This window comes from Pteronotus mesoamericanus, unplaced genomic scaffold (genome assembly GCF_021234165.1).
Source record: "Pteronotus mesoamericanus isolate MK-2021 breed Mesoamerican mustached bat unplaced genomic scaffold, CSHL_Meso_final contig_124, whole genome shotgun sequence".
Classification (NCBI taxonomy): domain Eukaryota; kingdom Metazoa; phylum Chordata; class Mammalia; order Chiroptera; family Mormoopidae; genus Pteronotus; species Pteronotus mesoamericanus.
In genome coordinates, this window is record NW_026555051.1 from 7,191,029 (window position 1) to 7,210,490 (window position 19,462).

The 19,462-nt window shown below is 41.1% G+C and overlaps 1 pseudogene; it reads right to left on the reverse strand.

Moving 5' to 3' along the window:
* Positions 1–525: 525 nt before the first annotated feature.
* LOC129082302 (uncharacterized) lies at positions 526–11,867 on the reverse strand (annotated as a pseudogene).
* Positions 11,868–19,462: the final 7,595 nt, after the last annotated feature.

The window sequence follows — 19,462 nt, forward strand, 5'->3', positions numbered from 1 at the left end:
TGTTTTTGTAATGATGAATTATGGAAACAAAATTAAGGGAATGGGGGTGAAGGTGGGTGAGCCTTGCTGCAGTCAACCCCCCTCCATGGCCCCATTCCTTTTGGAAGCCAAGGCAGACACTCAGGGAGAGCAGACCTCGATCCCTTCTCTTCCCCTGCAGGGCACAGAGAGGCCACCAGCTCTCTTGAGAAGAAAATTCATATTTATATTTATACACACACACACACACACACACACACGTTTATTTATTTGGGAAACAAGTCTGTGATAAGAAGTCACTGTTACATAGAGGTTATGAATTGAATTTTTTCTTGGAGACAAGCTTTCCTACTAGGGAAGACATAAAAAGCACATTCCAGTAGACCAGAGGAGAGACAATTTTGAAGTCAGCATTCTGGGTAATGATGTAGATGATCCGAATCCTCTGTCATCCTTGGCCTATGTAGGCAGGGTCTGCCTGAGGACCCTGGGTCCCTAGGTGGGAAGGTCCACTTACTGTTCTTGTCTCTGGTCCACCTCCTTTTATTAGAGCAGTTGTGGTTATTTGGTGCGGCTTGTTGACTGTAGGCCTCATCTTTCATCACTCTTCTGTGCTTTGAAGAGGAGACGAAATGTTCCTTAAAATGAGAGGAACACCCACCTATTGAGGCCTGGAATTGTTTTCTTGCTGAATTAACTCTTTGGTATGAAGTCCTTCATGAAGTCCTAATTTCGCCACCAGGATCTGTCCAACAGCTCTCGTGATCACCTAAGCTTCAACAAGTCCATAAATGATCTACTTTTGACTGGTTCCTAGCACTGGGCAATGACTGAAGCAGGTTGGCCTTTTAGAAAGGAGTCTTCCGGTCCTTTGCCATTTTTATTGGGGTTAAGATACTGAGCAAAGTACCTTACCATTTATCTGAAGTGGCTTTCTGGAGAAACCTATCCTTTCCCTGACAGGAGTTGGAGTTATTTGCTACCAAGGGTGTCTCCTTTTCCCCCGACCTGGCCAGATTGCTTCTTTCACTGGAATGTGAGGCCCTCAGCTCTGCTAACCCTTCTTTAAGCTCTCCTGCATTTGGCCTCCTATCATCCTCCTTCCCATCAGTGGAGATAAACATCTTGTGTTTGCTCTTAAATGGGTCCTTAAGTTTTCATATTCTGGGCTCCTGCTGCCCCTGGTTGCTCTGTCCACTCACTATAAGGTCATGCTGCCAGAGTGAGCACCCATGGCCATAACCAGAGGGGTCCCTCCCAGGGCCTCTGGATCTCCTCAGACACAGGTGAGGTGGTGGGGAGCTGTCCTGCTTGGATTAGAAATTATTTTTGTCTTCACCTTCTCTCCCCAAAAGAGCTGAGGCTGAGGTGGTTTCCCCAAGACCTTGGTGAACTTGGCTTTTGAGTGGACCTTAGATACAGAGACAGCTGAAGGGTGAAGAGGCACTATTGAAGGGGCAATATTGAGCCTTGCAAAGCTTGATATTTATGGGCTCAAAGGCCTAGAGGGGCAGGCCCCACCTGTGCCTCTCCTGAAGTCTTATCATATGTGCTTCCAGCACCTGTGGAATGAGTGGACTGAGGCAGGAAAGCTCATAGAAGTGTTTCCACAATGTTTCTAGTCCTTCCAGGATGTTTGATTTCTGGTTTCTATGTGAATGTGGCACTTTGGAAAAGCATTATAGGCAGCAAGTCAAGATTGTTCCACACTCACAGAGATAAACCCTGAGTGATCTGTTCTACCTTCCTACCCAAATGAGCTTTTAAGAATTTTTCTACATATTTCTTTTCTGGGCCTTTGTGTAAGCAAGTTCCTGATTCACTCTTTCAGGGCCTCAAGTATCTTTCTGACTTCTTAGAGTTCATTCCAATAATCTTCACTTTGAACCCTGCTGAGCCTCTGGAGAGAACTTTTGGGATCCTCTTCATACATTGCTTTAGATTCCTGCTAATGTCCTTTCCTCACTGGTTCTTCTTATGGGACTTTCTATAGTACTTGGACTCCATCTTCTGTGAGTCCTGACTGCTTTTACTTGTAAACGCAGAGAACTGCAAGGGCCACTGCTTGCCCTGTGCCTGACATACCTCCAGGAATTGGCCATGAGCCTTCATCAGTTCCAGAGACACCTGAACCCTGAAGTGTAGGCCACCCTGCTGCTCATCTGTGATGATCCTTTTTTAAAGATGTTGCGTCAGGAAATTAGGGCTGATAAAGTTCCTGTGAGCAAAAGAAACTGACCTGTGGCCATGGGAGGCCCTACTATCCTGGGGAAAGTTGGATATGGGTTGTCTAAAGACTTCCTGAGATCTTTTGGTCATGGAGGGTAAAGCCCTATCCCTGTTGAATTCGATGTTGAATGTCAGTTGGGATGAAAGACTGTGACTCATTCTGGGATGTAGGGCAAGATACCCCAGAGGGACTCATCTGAGGCAGAGAAGAAGGTGGTCCATTTGGGAGCAAGGATATGAGATGAGTCTGGATCTGGAACTAAGCCAGAGATGGGGACTGGGTCAGGGGCAAATTTCTAGTAGAAGGTTGGGGTTGGGCCTCAGGGAGGGGCAATGGTGGGGCCTGGGAAAGCCTGGAAGGTGTCCTAGGCTGAATTGGAGCTGGAAAGTTGCTAGAGAGTCCATTGAGTAAAATGGAAAGAAGTAGGAAAGGCTCCTAAGAATCCAGGCAGTAGCCACCAGGAACTCATTGTGGGGAGGGGAGACTTCAAGAGAGCTTGCTGCATTTCTGCTGTAGGTGGACCCAAAGAACTGGAGATGTGAGAACTGGTGAGGACTGGGTACCTGCTCTGGTTTGTCCTTCATGTTCCAGAATGGTTCTGTGGTTGTGGGGTCCTGCTCAGCACCCAGTGGTTTCCACATATTCCCTAAAGAGTTCAGGAGGAAGTCTAAGCTTTTTTGTTTTGAAAATTACCCATCCTTTTATTTCTCCTTTCAAATTTTTAGTTCTGCTCTCTTGGTGATCAGTATCTCCAGCAGCTTCTGGACATCAGGGTTGATAAATGAGGAGCCACCAGTCTCTACTTGCCTGTTCATTGGGTCAACCCAGAAAAATGCCTCAGATGTGTAATGAGACAGGTGCTGTTGCTGGGACTCACACTGTGACAAGGTGGGGAAGAGCAAGGCCTTGGTAGTCACTCACCACCAGGATAAGAACTTAATGGGACAGTCTGAGCAGCCAGAGGCTGAGATGGCTGGGATGAGAGATGCTGTAAAAGAGATACCTAGAGGTGAGCTCTTTACAATGGTACCCAGTGGGATTTTCGGTCAAGTCAGACTGGTCTTGAGGTCCTGTTGACAGGGCAGAGGCCTGAGGTAGAGGACATGGGGTCAGAGAAGCCAGAGAAGCCAGTGTGGACATGACAGGAGTAGCATCTTCCACAGCACCTGTCAGGGCTGTTGGGCTCCATTGGGTGCTACTTTGCACACTCCACCAGGATTGTCTTGACATGAACATTGACAAGAGCTGCCCTTGTCCAGAAGTCTCCCCAGGTGGCTGCAGGAGATGAAGGCACAGGCTGCAGCTAAGCTAAAAGCAGACAGACAAGCTAGGCAATGGTGGGCACCTGTAGCCCAGGGTTCTCCATGACCCCTAAGCTGACCTCCCAGTGCTAATGCTGTCCCTCATCCCAAGCCTATAGCCACACCTAATCCCCATGGCCCCTCTCCCAGGTCAGTCCAAGGTGGTATGTATCCTTGAGGTCACATCATAGCTTCTGGAAAGACAAGAACACAAGGATAGAAGGGGAAGATTCTTTACCTTTGCAAAAGAGAAATTAGGTAACTTTTAGTTCTTGCAGGCTGGAAATCAGGAGATGGGGTCACATGGTGAAGCAGTGCCTGGGGGTCTTATGGGAGGCTGACTGCAATGGCCCCTTAGGGGAGGTGCCTGGGAGAGTGGACTGGAGCTTAAGCATCAGAGTCAAGGCCACAGGATCCCTGATAGTGATGGCAACACTTGTAATAGGCAGCGCTTTGTTATTTATAAAGTGCTTCTACATTTACTCCCACCTATGGCCCTCACAACCCACACTGGGAGAAAAAGGGCAGGGGCATCGCACAGAGAAATCTGAGCAAAGGTGAACAAGGTGCCCACAGTTGTACCTGGAGGTCCCACCTCCCAAGCAGGCACTGTTGGTCAGGGGCAGACCAAATGCCCCAGCTGGGACACCCCTACTAAGGAAACATCCACTTCTGGGCCCTCAAGGCTTCATTCCAAGCGGATTCTAAGGAGCACCTGTATCTGACCTCCTTCCCAGGAACCTCCCAATGGCTCTGTTTCCTGATGGACAAGCTGTGCAGCTGGCATCCTTGGCGACCTGGCCCTGGGCCCCCAGGGACAGGACAGATGGAGGCAACTCTCAGGCACAAGGCCCAGGGGCAGAAGCTCATCTTTCAAATCTCCACTTTTCTTCCTACTCCTCCACCTCAGCTCCACTGGACGCTGAAAGACAAGAAAAAACAAGGGGATGAGACCCCATTCTTACTCTCTGTAGACAAGCTGTAGATCTTTGGTGTTCACAAGCAATATGCCTTTCAACATTTAACTAATGGGGCTCTGTGGTTTTTCCCATTTTATTTTTGAAGTGGATTAAAATTATTTATGGTGTTACTTCTTTGAAAACTGTAAAGAAAGATTTTTCTATATAAGACTGACTATGAATTTTTTTCCTGTCATTTCTCCTGCACAAGAAACACAGACATTCTCAGGCCTACAGGCCCATCAGAGCTCCCTCAGGGAGGGCTCTGCTTTCCCAAGGCTGCATCCCCACCCCTGCCTCTGCTCAGAGGCTTTCAGGGTCTCAGGATCCCAGAGCAGTGCCTCTGGGATCAGGTCCAACAAAGGAGAGGTTCACCTGGGCTTGGTGGCTCAGTTGGTTGTAGCGTGGTCCCATCCCTCAAAAGTTACGGGTTCTATCTCCAATCAGGGCATATACCTAGAATGCAAGTATGATCCCCCTTTCAGGCACATATTATAGGCAATAGGTCAATATTTCTCTCCCATTTCTCCCCCTCCCTCTCTAAGAAACATATCCTCATGTGAGGAGTTTCTAAAAATTAAAGAAAGAGGAGAAGCTCATTCCAGACACATGTCATGGGAAGGTGGCTAGTGAACCAGGGCTCTGGGTCTGTCCCCCTGAAGAGATCCAACTCTTACTATCCAGTCCTTGGCCACTGGTCACTGCATTTGGGGTTGTGCCCTAGAGCCTCCCACTACTCCTGGACTCCTGGTCTGAGATCTTTGGATAGAAATCCTCATGCCTCACCTAATCCCTGCTTGGCTTGGCTTATTCCTGGAAGGATGATGTTCTATTCTTTCCTGAGAATAGTCGTTCTATTCTTTCCTATTGCATTAGTCTCTAGGTGATTCAGAAAAGTAGAAATAAGAATAGAAAAAAGATAATCTCCTTTGGGTTTGGGCCAAAGGTTTCTTACCTTCCTACATGGTAGTAAGGATGGACTACTGACCAAGTAAGGGAGTGATAGGAGGAAGAGCAACAGTCCACATGAGATGTGAAGATGATATCAATCACTGTCTTTTAGATAAAATATGGGATTTTTAATAATCTGAATCCCACAACTTCTTTTGGGCAACAGAACCCTGGGAGTAGTTTGTGGACTACAGGTCCAGCCCGCATCACAGAACTGTAGCCTGGTCACAAAGGGCTGCAGGATGTGGGGGAGGGGGCAGACGGGAGTAGTAAACTGGATCACAGCTCCTCTCCCACCCAGCCGAGCAGGCTCCATCCCTCCACTCTCCTGGACTTTCTACAAGTGGTGTCCAACCCACTGCCCATTGGGCCTCAGTGCGGCCCAGGATGACTATGCAGCCCAACACAAAATCATAAATTTACTTAAGACTCTTTTTTGGCTTATCAGTTTTCATTAGTGCTTGTGTGTTTAATATGTGGCCCAAGACAACTCTTCTTCCAGTGTGGCCCAGAGATGCCAAAAGATGGACACCCCTGTTAGACTTTCATCAGTTTTCTATTTATTACACTTGGAAGCCAAGTGTTACCTGATTCCTATATGTCTTGGAAATCTTGGCTTGAATCCACCAATTTCCAACTCTGTAGCTTTTAAAAGTCTGAAGTTCTCTCAGGAGTTTTGGCTATTTCACAGGGACTGATATTCTCAGAATCTCTTCTGTTCTCAATTTCATTTATTTTTCACCTCACACATATAGTTTTATTTATTTTTTTCTGAGTACATTTAAGTTCTACTCTCAGCAAACTTCAGACACAATACAGTGTTATCAACTAAAAGTCACCATGTTGTGCATTAGGTCCTCAGGTCTTCATCTTACAGCTGAGAGTTTGTATCCTGTCACCAGCCTCTCCCCACTGTTTCCACCAACCTCAGTCTCTCGCCATCACTGTTCACTTTTTCAATAAGTTCAACTGCTGTTTTGTGTGTGTCTGTTTGTGTTTAAATTCCCCACATAAATGACAATATGCAGTATTTGTCTTTCTCTGTCTGGTACCCTGTTCAATGCCAGTGTCCAAAACTTCATTCACAGGCACTCATTCCAGGTTCCAGGGGAAGGATGGTGGCTCAGAGAAGACTAGAGTCAAACAGAGAGAGGGCTGGAAAGACAGCTGCCGAGTTACCTATATTGAGTCATTCCATACACATCCCACAGGCTCCATAATTGTTAGGTCAAACACTCTCCTCCATAAGCCAATACTCTGGGGGTAGGCAGTGTCCCACCATTCCGACTCCCTTTGTCACATCCTGACAGGTTTGAGTCCTGCAGAGGAGTCCGCTGGTGCAACCAAGCTGCGCCCAGAGTGTAGAATTTCTTGGGGATCTCTTGTGGGGTGTGGCCAGGTGAAGGGTTTCAGAGATGCACAAGGAGAAGCTGAGATGTGTGGTTCAGGGTGAGGCCTATATTTACTCCACACGCCTGACCACTGCTACCCCCCAAATGGGCAATCCGCTGGCCCCACCATCTTGACTCCCTGTGTTCCCGCCCTGCCAAGCTTGGGCCCTGTGGAATACTCAGCTGGCTGTGGCCAGCCCGGGCCCAAGATGCAGACCTTCTTGGAAGGCCGTCAAGGAGGTTTGGGCAGACTTGGGGTGGCAGTGATGCACAAGGAAAGACTGAGTCGCGTGGCTCTAGGTTGAGGGGCTGTTCTCCCCTCCCATGCCCAGCCAGCACCACTGTTCCTGCACGAAGCTCTCTCTCCTCATGGCCAAATCTTAGTTTCCGTTAGCCTGATACACGCTGCCGGACTGAACCCATCAATTCCCTGAGACCTTGCACCACGACAGAGGTCCTCAGGCCCCAGGTGGGAGGCGGTTGGCTTTGCTGTACCCTGAGACTTTTGCCAAGTGGCCTCCAGTCCAGCACTTGTACTCAGTCTGTATCTGTGAACAGCACTCATGAACCCCGCCAGCCCCTACCTGGGGACTTGCTGAGAACCTACTCACGCAACTTGCACACTCCAGAGGCTTTTGTAGTGACTGAGCTTAAATGGCAACCGGCAAAGGGAGGTGAATCTCAGGGCGCTGAAAGCCGTTTGTTGACCTGCTCTTGGGCTCTGTACTGGTGGGAACGAGCCTTAATACGCAGCTCGGCCCATCCCACACACTCCTGAGCCCCGCAGAGGCAGCCACGAACTGAGTGTCACTTTGTCCAGCTGGGAGCGGGCTTCAGATCACATCAGAGCGTGACCCCGTTAGCTCCACAAGTGGCGCACCCGAAGGGTCACCACGACATTACCAGGCCCTGCTTGGCCACATTCTGCCTTGGGAGGTCAGTCCTTGCACAATAGCTCCTACACTGTGCTTGAAGTCGATCCTCATAGCCAGCCAGCCTGAGGGACAATCCCACCCACGGATGGGCCAACAGCAATCAAGTCTCAACTACAACAGGAGGGCCCGCCTAACCCACACAACGGACATTCCTGGAGCACCTAGACTGAGCCCCACAGGACACCCACTGCAAAAGGCCACCTTGCCAAGACTGGGACATGGAGCAGATCTACCTAGTGCACAGAAACACATACAGAGAAGCAGCCAAGACGGGGAGATGAAGAAACATGTTCCAAATGGAAGAATAGGAGAAATTCCCAGAAAAAGTACTAAATGGAATGGAGGCAAGCAATCTACCAGCTACAGAGCTCAAACAATGTTTTTAAGGGTGTTCAAGGAACTTAGGGGAAGAATGAGTGAACTCAGTGAGAACTCATAGAAAGAGAATGTAAGCACAAAGAATGACGTAGAAAGCATCAAAAGGGACCAGTCGGGAATGAGGAATAACATATGTGAGACAGAAACTACAGTAGAAGCAGCTTAGATGAAGCAGAGGATCAAATCAGCAATTTGAAGACAAGGTAGCAGAAAGCCCCCAATCAGAGCAGCAAAAAGAAAAAAAGGAATTTAAAAAGATGAGGCTAGTTTAAGGGACCTCTGCAACAACATCGAGCAGGGTAACGTTCACATTACATGGCTGCCAGAAGAGGAGTGAGAGCAATGGATTGAGGACTTATTTGAATGAATAATGACTGAACATTTCCCTAACCTGGTAAAGGAAGTAGACATACAAGTCCAGAAAGCATAGAGAGCCCCAAACAAGATGAACCCAAGAAGGTCTACACCAAGGCGCATCACAATTAAAATGGCAAATTTAAAGACAAAGAAATGATCTAAAAGAAGCTAGAGAAAGACAGCTGGTTACCTGCTCCTACAAGGGAGCTCCTATGAGACTGTCGCCTAAATGCTCAACAGAAACACGTCAGTCCAGAAGGGACTGGCAAGAAATATTTAACATAAACTTGGCAGGTACCAGCAGGTACCAATCTCTTTTACTCATCAAGGCCGTCGCTGAAAATGGAAAAAGTAAGAAAGAGCTTCCCAGATGAGAAAAGGCTAAAGGAGTTCTTTACCACCAAATCGGTGGTGAAAGAAGGGTTACAGGAACTTCTTTTAGAAGAAGAAAGAAAGAAAGAAAGAAAGAAAGAAAGAAAGAAAGAAAGAAAGAAAGAAAGAAAGAAAGAAAGAAAGAAAGAAAGAAAGAAAGAAAGAAAGAAAGAAAGAAAGAAAGAAAGGAAGAAAGGAAGAAAGAAAGAAAGAAAGGGGTAACATAATCATAAAGAATAAAATGACAATAAGTAGGTTCTTATCAATAATCGCCTTAAATGTAAATGGACTACATTCTGCAATCCAAAGAGATTGGGTAGGTGAATGGATCAGAAAACAAGGCCCATACACTTGCTGTGCACAAGGGACCCACCTCAAAATGAAAGACAGACACGAAAGGAAAGTAGAAGGACGAAAACAGATATTTCATGCAAATGGAAATTTTATCAGGCTGGAGTGTTACTTATATCATACAAAAAGTCTTTTAAAAGGGCTAAAATAAGAGACAAAGAGGGACATTACACAATGCAAGGAGTCAATCCAACAAGAATTATAATCCTTATAAACATGCACCCCACTCAGGAGCATCTCAATGTGTAAAACCAATCTTAATGGACATAAAGGAAAGAGTGACAGGAATGCAGTCACAGGAAGGGATTTCCACACTCCATTGACATCAATGGGTAGATCTTCCACACAGAAAATCAACAAGGAAACAGCAGCCTTCAATGACACACCTGGTGAGATGGATTTAATTGCTATCTTCAGAGCATTTTACACCAAAGCAGCCGAATATACATCCTTTTCTAGTGCACATGGAACATTTTCTAGGATAGACCACATGTTAGGATACAACATGCTTCAATAAATTGAAGATGATTGAAATCATATCAAGTATCTCTAGCCATAATGTTATGGTACTAGAAATCAATCACAAGAAAAAGACTGAAAAACACACAAAGATGTGGAGGATAAGTAAAAGGTTACTAAAAACAGAATGAGTAACAACAAGATTAAGGAAGAAATGAAGTAACACCTTGAAACAACTAAAAATGAGAACATAGCAACACCAAATCTATGGGACGCAGCAAAAGCAGCCCTAAGAAAGAAATTTATAGCATTACAGGTTTACCTAAAGAATCAAGAAAAATTGCAAATAAGCATTCTAACTTCACACTTAAAGGAATTTGAAAAAGAACAACAAATTGTGTCTTATATGAATACAATAAAAGAAATAATAAAAAGCAGAGCAGAAATAAACTAAATGGAGTCAAAAAACAATACAAAAATTGTGAATAAAACCAAGAGCTGGATCTTTGAAAAGACAAAAAGAAAGATTGAGAAACCTTTAACCTGACTTTTCAGGAAAAAAGAGACAGGACCCAAATAAATAAAATGAAAAATAACACAGGAGAGTTAGCAACTGACACCACAAAAATAAAAGGACTGTAAGAAAACATTATAAACAATTATATGCCAACAAATTATACAATCTGGACAAAATGGGTAAATCCTAGAAACACAGTGTTCCAGAACTGAATCAGAAAGGATCAGAAAATCTGAATAGACCATTTGTAATTATTGAAATTGAATCAGTAATCAAAAAACTTCCAGCAAACAAAAGTCCTGGACTGGATGGCTTCACAGGCAAATTTTAGCAAACTTTCAAAGAAGAGCTAACATCTAAACTTCTCAAACTATTCCCAAAAATTCAAGAGGAGGAAAGCTTTCCAAGCTCTTTGTATGAGGCCAGCATAACCTTAATTCCAAAACCAGATAAAGACAATACCACGAAAGAAAATTATAGGCCAACATCTGTGATGAAAATAGATGCTAAAAACACCCTAGTTGGCATGGCTCAGTGGATTAAGCTCTGGCCTGTGAACCAAAGGGTCACTGGTTCGATTCCCAGTATAGAGCATGTGCCTGGGTTGCAGTCCAGGTCTCCAGCCGGGGGCGTGCAAAATATAACCACACATTGATGTTTCAGTCCCTTTCTTTCTCCCTCTCTTTACCTCTCTAAAAATGAATAAATAAAATCTTTCAAAAAGAAGAAAAAATAGATGGTAAATTCCTCAGCCAAATATTAGCAAACTGTATCCAGCAATACATTAAGAAGATCATATAGCATGTTCAAGTGAGATTATTTCAGGGATGCAAGGTTGGTACAATATTCACAAATCAATAAATGTGATACATCACATAAACAAAATGAAGAATAAAAATCACACAGTCATATCAGTAGATGCAGAAAAAGCATTCAATAAAATCCAGCACCCATTTATGATAAAAAAAATTTCAGAAAAGTGAGAACAGAGGGAACAAAGTGAAACATATAAAGGCCATATATGACAAACCCACTGCCAACATCACACTCAATGGGGAAATACTAAAAGCAGTTCCCTTAAACCAGGAACAGGACAGGGATGTCTGATTTCACCACTCTTTTTCAACATAGTACTGGAAGTTTTAGCCACAGCAATCAGACAAGAATAAAAAACAAAAGGCATCTAACTGGGGAAGAAACAGGATGTTTTTAAAAATATTTTCAATAAGGAATGCCAGTGTTGAAATTAGGGAATCATTGGAGTATTCTCTAGTTATTTCATTTCTTTTTCAAACCTAAGAAATCAGAGTATTTCATCTGCTAAAATATAATGTGATGATCCGTGGTTGGGCATACTATTCAGCACTTCCAAACTTATTTGACAATAGAAGCTTTTCTCTTCATGAAATACCTTTGACTATTATTCTAAAGAGAGCATATAACAATTATGTAGTGTTGGTGTTGCAATATTAGTAGAGAAAGTCACTGGATGTTTTTTGAAAGACCAACACCACCAGTTCTTTGACTTTGTAGAAAACGGACAGCAAGTTAAAGAAATACTGGGTCAGTGACTGCATTTTTATCCCCACGTTTTCACACTGGCACTCTCCACCCTAGTCAGTCACATTAGCAGGCTTACCATCAGTGAACGTAATCGCAGCATATTCATATAATCACAGGTATTCATGCTGGCCACATGTTCCCCTAAAAACATATCCTAGATATGAAAAGTAACATTCTTTTCAATTTTTATAATGGCTCCTCTTATTTTTCTTTGCAACATACTGTTACTGTGCTGAAAGATTATTAAGTCCTATAAATCTTCCTGCCTTCTCTTAGTAGTTATATTTCATATAATGACTAGAAAATTTTTGCCAAATTCTGTTTTACTGGGAAAAAAATCTCTCACTGATTCTCTTTTAAAAAAATTAATAAAAATTTAGAATTGTTTTACTTTTAATTGTTTGTTGATTTGTTTGTTTGTTTAAAAAACAAGATTAACAGTTAAAATATCATCCATTCAGAGATAAGAATTTGTTCCTAACCAGATATATGTGGCATTCATTTGCTTGGCAAATGGAACCCTCACTGAAGTGGTTCACACTCTACTTGCCACTTTGTATGCACTTAGGATTTTTATTATGTCCTTTCTTAATGAACGCCTGTTTTATGCAAGAGATATTGCTTGGCACTTTATACATATCATCTCAATTTATCCTTACATCCTTCTATACAGAGGTTATTAGCCTCATCCTACAAGTGGGGAAAATGAGTCCCAGAGAAAATAAGCTCATCACCAAAAGTCTCAGTTATTAAATGATGAGCTAAGTGAGCTTTGAACATATATCTGTCAGATTTTTAAGTCTCTGATTTTCCCAGGATACCAAACAGACATCTAAGTCATAATTTTTAGCATCCTTTTTAAAGTAATGATCACATGTTCTCATAGCATCTATCAGAAATGGAAGAATCTTTCCCAATCCAGCCAAAAGTGTCCTTCCTCATATCTTCTACCAAAAAGCAAAGGATTTAAGCTTCTGTGAAACTGGGCTAGAAGTGCAACATAAAGATAATTAAACAAAATAGAAAGTCCCCAGGATGAACTGAGTTGGACTGACATCCATTACATCTTAGAGGTTCTGCACTAAGCTTATGTTCAAGCCAACTGAAATAAGTATTATTTTTAGTATTATTTTACATGGTACTATCTTTCTGTAAATGGAATACAGTCTATTCTTATAAAAGCATCAAAGTCTTCATATGAGGACTGTTCCACAGATCCTGATTAATAAACTTTGGCTATGAAGTGGAAGGCAAGTGAACTATTGTGTAAGAAATGTCTCTTTATAAGCAAATGTGCTGACCCGGCAGGTTGTATGGTATTAGTGTTAATAATCAGGCACAACTGAAAGGTCACAAGAGATAGGAAAGCAGCTGAGGCCACTATGGCAAGAGTTTATTAGGTAACTACTTCTTTGGGGAAAAAAAACACGCAAACACTGTTATCAAGTATAAAATATGTTGGCTATGTGTTGCTTTAATCTATTTCTTTCCCTCACTTCATCTTGTACATGTTGGCCATGGTATAGTTTGAGAATTAAACAGCACCTGAATATTTTAGGATCCCTATAAGAGAAATTGACTAATTCTGCTAATCAGATTAAAGGAAGGCAGAAACAGAAATTAACATTTATTAAATACCCTCTATGTGCCAGAAACTCCACAGGCATTTTGATCACGTTATTATCCTCATAATGCTATAAAGTAGGTATTCAGCAAGTGAGAATTACTCTATTCAGCAAAGCTACCATTTAGAATGGACTGGCAGATAAAGCGCTACTGAAGAGATGCCCCTGCTCCCTAGATCTCTCAGCTTGTATGAAGTTCAACCAGGGTTCAACCTGAAATTTGCTGGCTCCAAAAACTGCACTCATTTCACTACTCAATGTGCTTCCTTTGGGTTATTTTCACTGTCCTGACCATTCTGTGGAATCAGAAAATGCTTTAAAAGCTAGAGGGGACCATGGAGATTTCCTAGGTAACACTTCAGTTTATACATGTGAAAATTTAGAACCTCAGAGGATTTATAACTTAACCCAAATCAAAAGCTTCGTGGTGTCAGAAGGAGGAATTAAACTCAAGTTTTTTGATTCATACTGATTTTTTGAGTTTTAAGTATTTCCCTCTGGTTGGTTTCCTTGCTGTCTTTTTAAATGATGGCTAAACATCATTTTAGTGCAATTCACATTTCCAGAGGATACTGTTCATAGTGCAGTACAGAATCCCAGGTCAAAGTCCTTTATCTCTTGGTTTATACATTTGTTGTTAATATAATTGTAGTAAAATTCTCATTTTTGAAAAATAGCTAAAGTAAAAAAATGTGTGGAACAGCTCAAAATTAAAATAGAATGGGGCAAGTGTAGGTTTACAGTTTTTCTTATGGGAAATAATACAATAATTAAAAATAATAATACAAGAATAAACTAAGTGTTTCATGTAATCACAACTGTAAACCTACTATTGCCCTACCAGGTATTGTATGCATAAGTGCCTATCTGAGCTCAAAAGGTATCCAGTAATCTTTATTCTGTCTAAACTTGACCCCACCCCAACACTTAACCTATTCTTGGTCATCTTTCAAAATCCTTTTGGTGTATCATTGCTTCCAGGGAGCATTGCTGAGAATCCCTTCACCATAGCTCCCCCTTTAAAAATAATCACTTCATACTCTCATTAGTTCAGCATTGTATAATAATTCAATTATCCTAGTTACTGAACAACACAGCAATTTACTTTGTGTGTATGCTTACTCTAATTGTTATATTGTACATAGGAAATGCATTTTATCCACCTCCGTAGACTGTGAACCTAATTCAGTACTTGGCTGTATGGTGCTCAGTAGATGTGTGTTGAATTGACCTTAAATGAATTGAATTGGTCAGGCTTGAAAATTTGAATTGAATTTATTTTAATTTAATTGGCAGTGGTTACTAGCTGGTTAATCTGGTTACACCACCATCATCCCAGTCACTTCAGTATTGCTTAATTAATAAAAACACTTTTCAGTTAAGATTTTAGAACTACTTTACTGAGAAAAAATGTTATTGACTCCTGTTTACAACGTCAGGTATGCATGGGTGAGAAGCAAGATGAGAGGGACCCAACACAGAGGGTACTCATACTATAAGTTGGCCAACTCAGGTAAGAACTTAAGGTTTTCTTCACACTGGCCTGACACTTTAGTGGATTACAATGAGCACTGGAAGCACAGTGAGGCACAGAAGCAGAAAATTAGATGTGCCACACATCTAAATATAGTACAAGAGAGAAAATCTATGGTTCCAAAGAAAGCAACGTAGAAGAATTCTTTACTTTGGTCTGTCACTGGGTGTACTGCCAAACATTCTTGTCAAACATCTTCATGAAATTATTCTAAAATTGTATTTAATATATTTTAGTGATTTTTGTTTCAAAATATAATAATTTTAAATGATATATTTTACAGGGAAAATCTGTAAGTTGTTCAGCTAACCTGTAAGCAAGTTTTATAAGTTTCTGGTGATTACAAAGGTCAAACTACATGGCAAGAGGGACTCATTCTACATAGATGCAATGCAAATAATTTATGGAGAGATGCCAGAGTGACATATTGCATAAAGATATAGAACATGTAATCAACGTAGTGAAGTAGAGAGGAACCATACAGTTAGACAAAAATAAACCTAGCTTTTGAATGCTTATAGTATAGAGATGGTGAGGGAGATGATCTTCTTCATATGGCTACAGGAGAAGAAATGCACTTCTAGAATATTCAGGGCTACAAAGACGAGCTTATGACCTCCTTTGCCATTGTTACTACAAGGCTAATGGATGATTGATAGCTGAGGTGAAGAGAAGGACCTTGCAAATGAGATAAGCCTCTGCAGAAGGGCATTACTCCTTGTAAGAGTTAAGCTCCAACAGCATGGATCATATCTCATTCAACCTTTATGTATCATTGATGGATAGATGAAACTTTATTCCAAATCTTGGATTTTGATAAGTCTTGGTCAAAACTGGAAAGACTAAGTTATAGTTTAGAACTTAAGAATTTCTGACATCCAGCCAAGATGGAGGAGTTGGTATATATGTTTTGTTTCCTTGCACAGCCAAAAGAAGGACAACAACTAGTTTAAAAACAAAAAAACAACCAGAACTGCCAGAAAATCGAACTGTATGGAACTCCAACAACCAAGGAGTTAAAGAAAAAACATTTATCCAGACTGGTAGGAGGGGTGGAGGAGGGCAGCCAAGGCAGAGAGGACATACAGCAAGATGACAATGGACTAGGCAGGGGAGGTGTCAGGCAGCAGACCAGGCAGTGCCACATTCGCATGCAGATAAATCAGGAGCAGAAACTAGAGAGCGAAACAGACAGTGCAACCCAGAGTTCCATGGGGGGAAATAAAGCCTCAAAACCTTTGGCTGTAAAAACCTGTGGGGGGTTGTGGCCATCAGTGAACCTCCCAGTCTCACAGGAGAGTCCACTGGAGGGACTCATGTGGTCCGAATGTACAAAACCCACCCAACCAGGAATCAGCACCAGGAAGGTGAAATTCACTTGTGGGTAGTGGGGGAAATAACTGAAAGTTGGGTGAAAGCTGAGCAAGTGGCATTCTTCTCTCTCTAACCCCTCCCCCACATACAGTACCACGATTTAACAAAGTGAGTTGCCCACCCCCACAACCCATCCCCACCCCTGGCAAATACCTAAGACTTCACCCCTTACAACATAACAGGTGCCCCAAGACAGAGAAATATGGCTCAATTGAAAGAACAGACCAAAACTCCACAAAAAATACAACTAAGAGATGAGGAAATAGCCAACCTATCAGCTGCACAGTTCAAAATACTGGTAATCAAGATATTCACAGAAACAATTGAGTATGGCTGCAAAATAAAAAAAAAGTTAAGGTTATACAAGTGAAATAAAGAAAAATATACAGGAAACAAACAGCGAAGGGAAGGAAACCAGGACTCAAATCAATGATTTGGAGCACAAGAAAGAAACATTCAACTGGAACAAAAGGAAGAAACAAGAATTAAAAAAAAATGAGGAGAGGCTTAGGAACCTCTGCGACAACTTAAACATTCCAACATCCAAATCATAGGGGTGCCAGAAGGAAAAGAGGAAGGGCAAGATTGAAAACTTATTTGAAAAAGTAAATGAAAGAAAACTTTCCCAATCTGGTGAAGCAACTAGACATGCAAACCCAGGAAGCTCAGAGAGTCCCAAATAAGTGGGACCCAAGGAGGAACACAACAAGACACATCATAATTACATTACCCAAGATTAAAGGTAAGTAGAGAATCTTAAAAACAACAAGAGAAAAGGAGTTACCTACAAATGAGCGCCCATAAGACTATCAATTGGTTTCTCAAAAGAAACCTTACGGGCAAGAAGGGGCTGGAAAGAAATATTCAAAGTCATAAAAGACAAGGATCTACATCCAAGATTACTCTATTCAGCAAAGCTACCATTTAGAATGGACCAGCAGATAAAGCGCTACCCAGATAAGGTAAAGTTAAAGGAATTCATCATCACCAAGCCCTTATTATATGAAATGTAAAAGGGACTTATCTAAGAAAAAGAAGATCAAAACTATGAACAGTAGAGTGAAAACAAACTCAAAACTATCAACAACTAAACCTAAAAAACAAATCAAAAACAGAAACAAAAAGCAAACATCTAGAATAGGAACGGAATCAGAAACAGAGATCATGTGGAAAGTTATCAGCTGGGAGGGGGCGGGGGGAGAATGGGAGAAAGGGTACAGGGAGTAAACATAATTGGTAGGTACAAAATAGACAGGGGGAAGTTAAGAATAGTATGGGAAATGAAGAAGCCAAAGAACTTATATGTATGACCCGTGGACATGAACTAAGGCGGGTAATTATTGAGGGAGGATGGTGGGGGAAGATGAAGATAAAGGAGAGAAAAACAGTAGGACAACCATAATAGCATTATCAATGAAATGTACCTAAAAATCAAGAAAAAAGGAATTTCTGAGGCATATATAAATATTTAAGATATAGAAATACAAATATAGAGATATAGAAATAGTGCCTAGATATACTTGATCAAAAACATACTCTTAGAATATTAACTTCAAATGTATTACTGAATAGTCTTAAAAGGAGTGGCTTTTTAATATTCTTTAAATAATTTTTTTAATTGCAACCACTTCTATGTCTTACATGTGTGGCAACCATGTGATTACAAAGATGATGAGACAAAGTCCCTGATGTTAATGTTATTTTCAGTGTCAAATTAGAGGAGAGAATAAATCTCGAGCTTTTCACCACAGTCTCAATGTTAAAGCAAAGTACATCTCACATTCAGTACCTTTATACAGGAAACAAAAAAGGAAACCAGCAAATGGCTGATACTCATCACTCCTAAAAAAAATTGCCTTAATTCCCTGTAAATCTGTTAAGAAGAAAAATGTAAAAGTTCAGTTCATAAGGTCTAATGATTTGAGGGAAAAAATGAAATATTATATGTGACTTTGCCTCTCTTAAAATATGCAATTATAAGGTCAAAATAGGTAAAATTTAAAAATAAAAATTGTTTTATTGAGATGCAGGACTTTGGTAAAAGCTGATGGAGATGCAATGTGCAATACCAATTTGGGGAGATGTCTACAGAGAGATGATAGTTGAAGGCAAGAGAGAAGATGAGAACTCCAAGGGCGAGCTCTGACTGAAATGGTCTTTGATTTTCAAATCAAAGAAGGGTGAGAAATGAAGCACACAGATTTATAATGAAACACTGCAACCTCTATTTTTCACAATGGTAGGGGGCAGACAAAGAACTTCATTAGGCAGCTGATTTTCTCTTTATCCCTTCTGAGTCTGAATACTGGGATGATACTCATTCTGATGATTGTTCTTACATACCTTTTCAGCTACATCAGGCTCTTAAGTCACAGAAAGTGTGCACCACATTCAGACACACATGAAATGTCATGATAATGACTTAGGAGAGAATGGCAATGATAAGCTACCTGTTAGAATACTTATGCTGTAGGCAAACCATACTTCAAAATAATTTTGCCTCTAATTATTTCTTGTCATACAGCTAATATTTCAAATATTCTCTCTTTTTAAATCAACTGGGCTTTTCCAAAAAAAATGGATAGAAATTCAAATATTTTTTTTCTTCTCTCACTCAAAAGCATCTTCCCTTTAACTTAACTGAGAAAATCATCAGACATACAGAAATTTTATTTTTTGTTAAAACATAAATATCAGTATATTTCTCTTGATATGCTATAACTATAAATGCATACACATATTTAGACATATGCATACGTGAATCACTTCTTCCTTTCCAGGCTATTTTTCCCCACAACTAATAAAAAAGTGAGCCAAATATCATTTGATATTTCATGGTTATAAACTTCAGCATTCATTCATTTAATAAATACCTTTGCATGTCATTATTCTTGGTACATGAAAAAGACAGTGTGCTCCTGCCATCATGGAATTTACATTCATAAAATATATCTTTTCCTTAATGACAGTAGATTGTGATAAAAAAATGTTTTTAAGTTGTTAAAGGAAAGGATAGAAAGGAGGAACAAAACAAAGTTTATTGTATTTTCATACTGGAAGAAAACAATGAAATATTCTTTAAAATGCTTCTGTTTCAGATCATATTATTCAGTTTATCAGCAATGATTGACTATGATTCTCTACTTCTCTAATCATGTCTAATAGTTGAGTAGACATGTCAATATG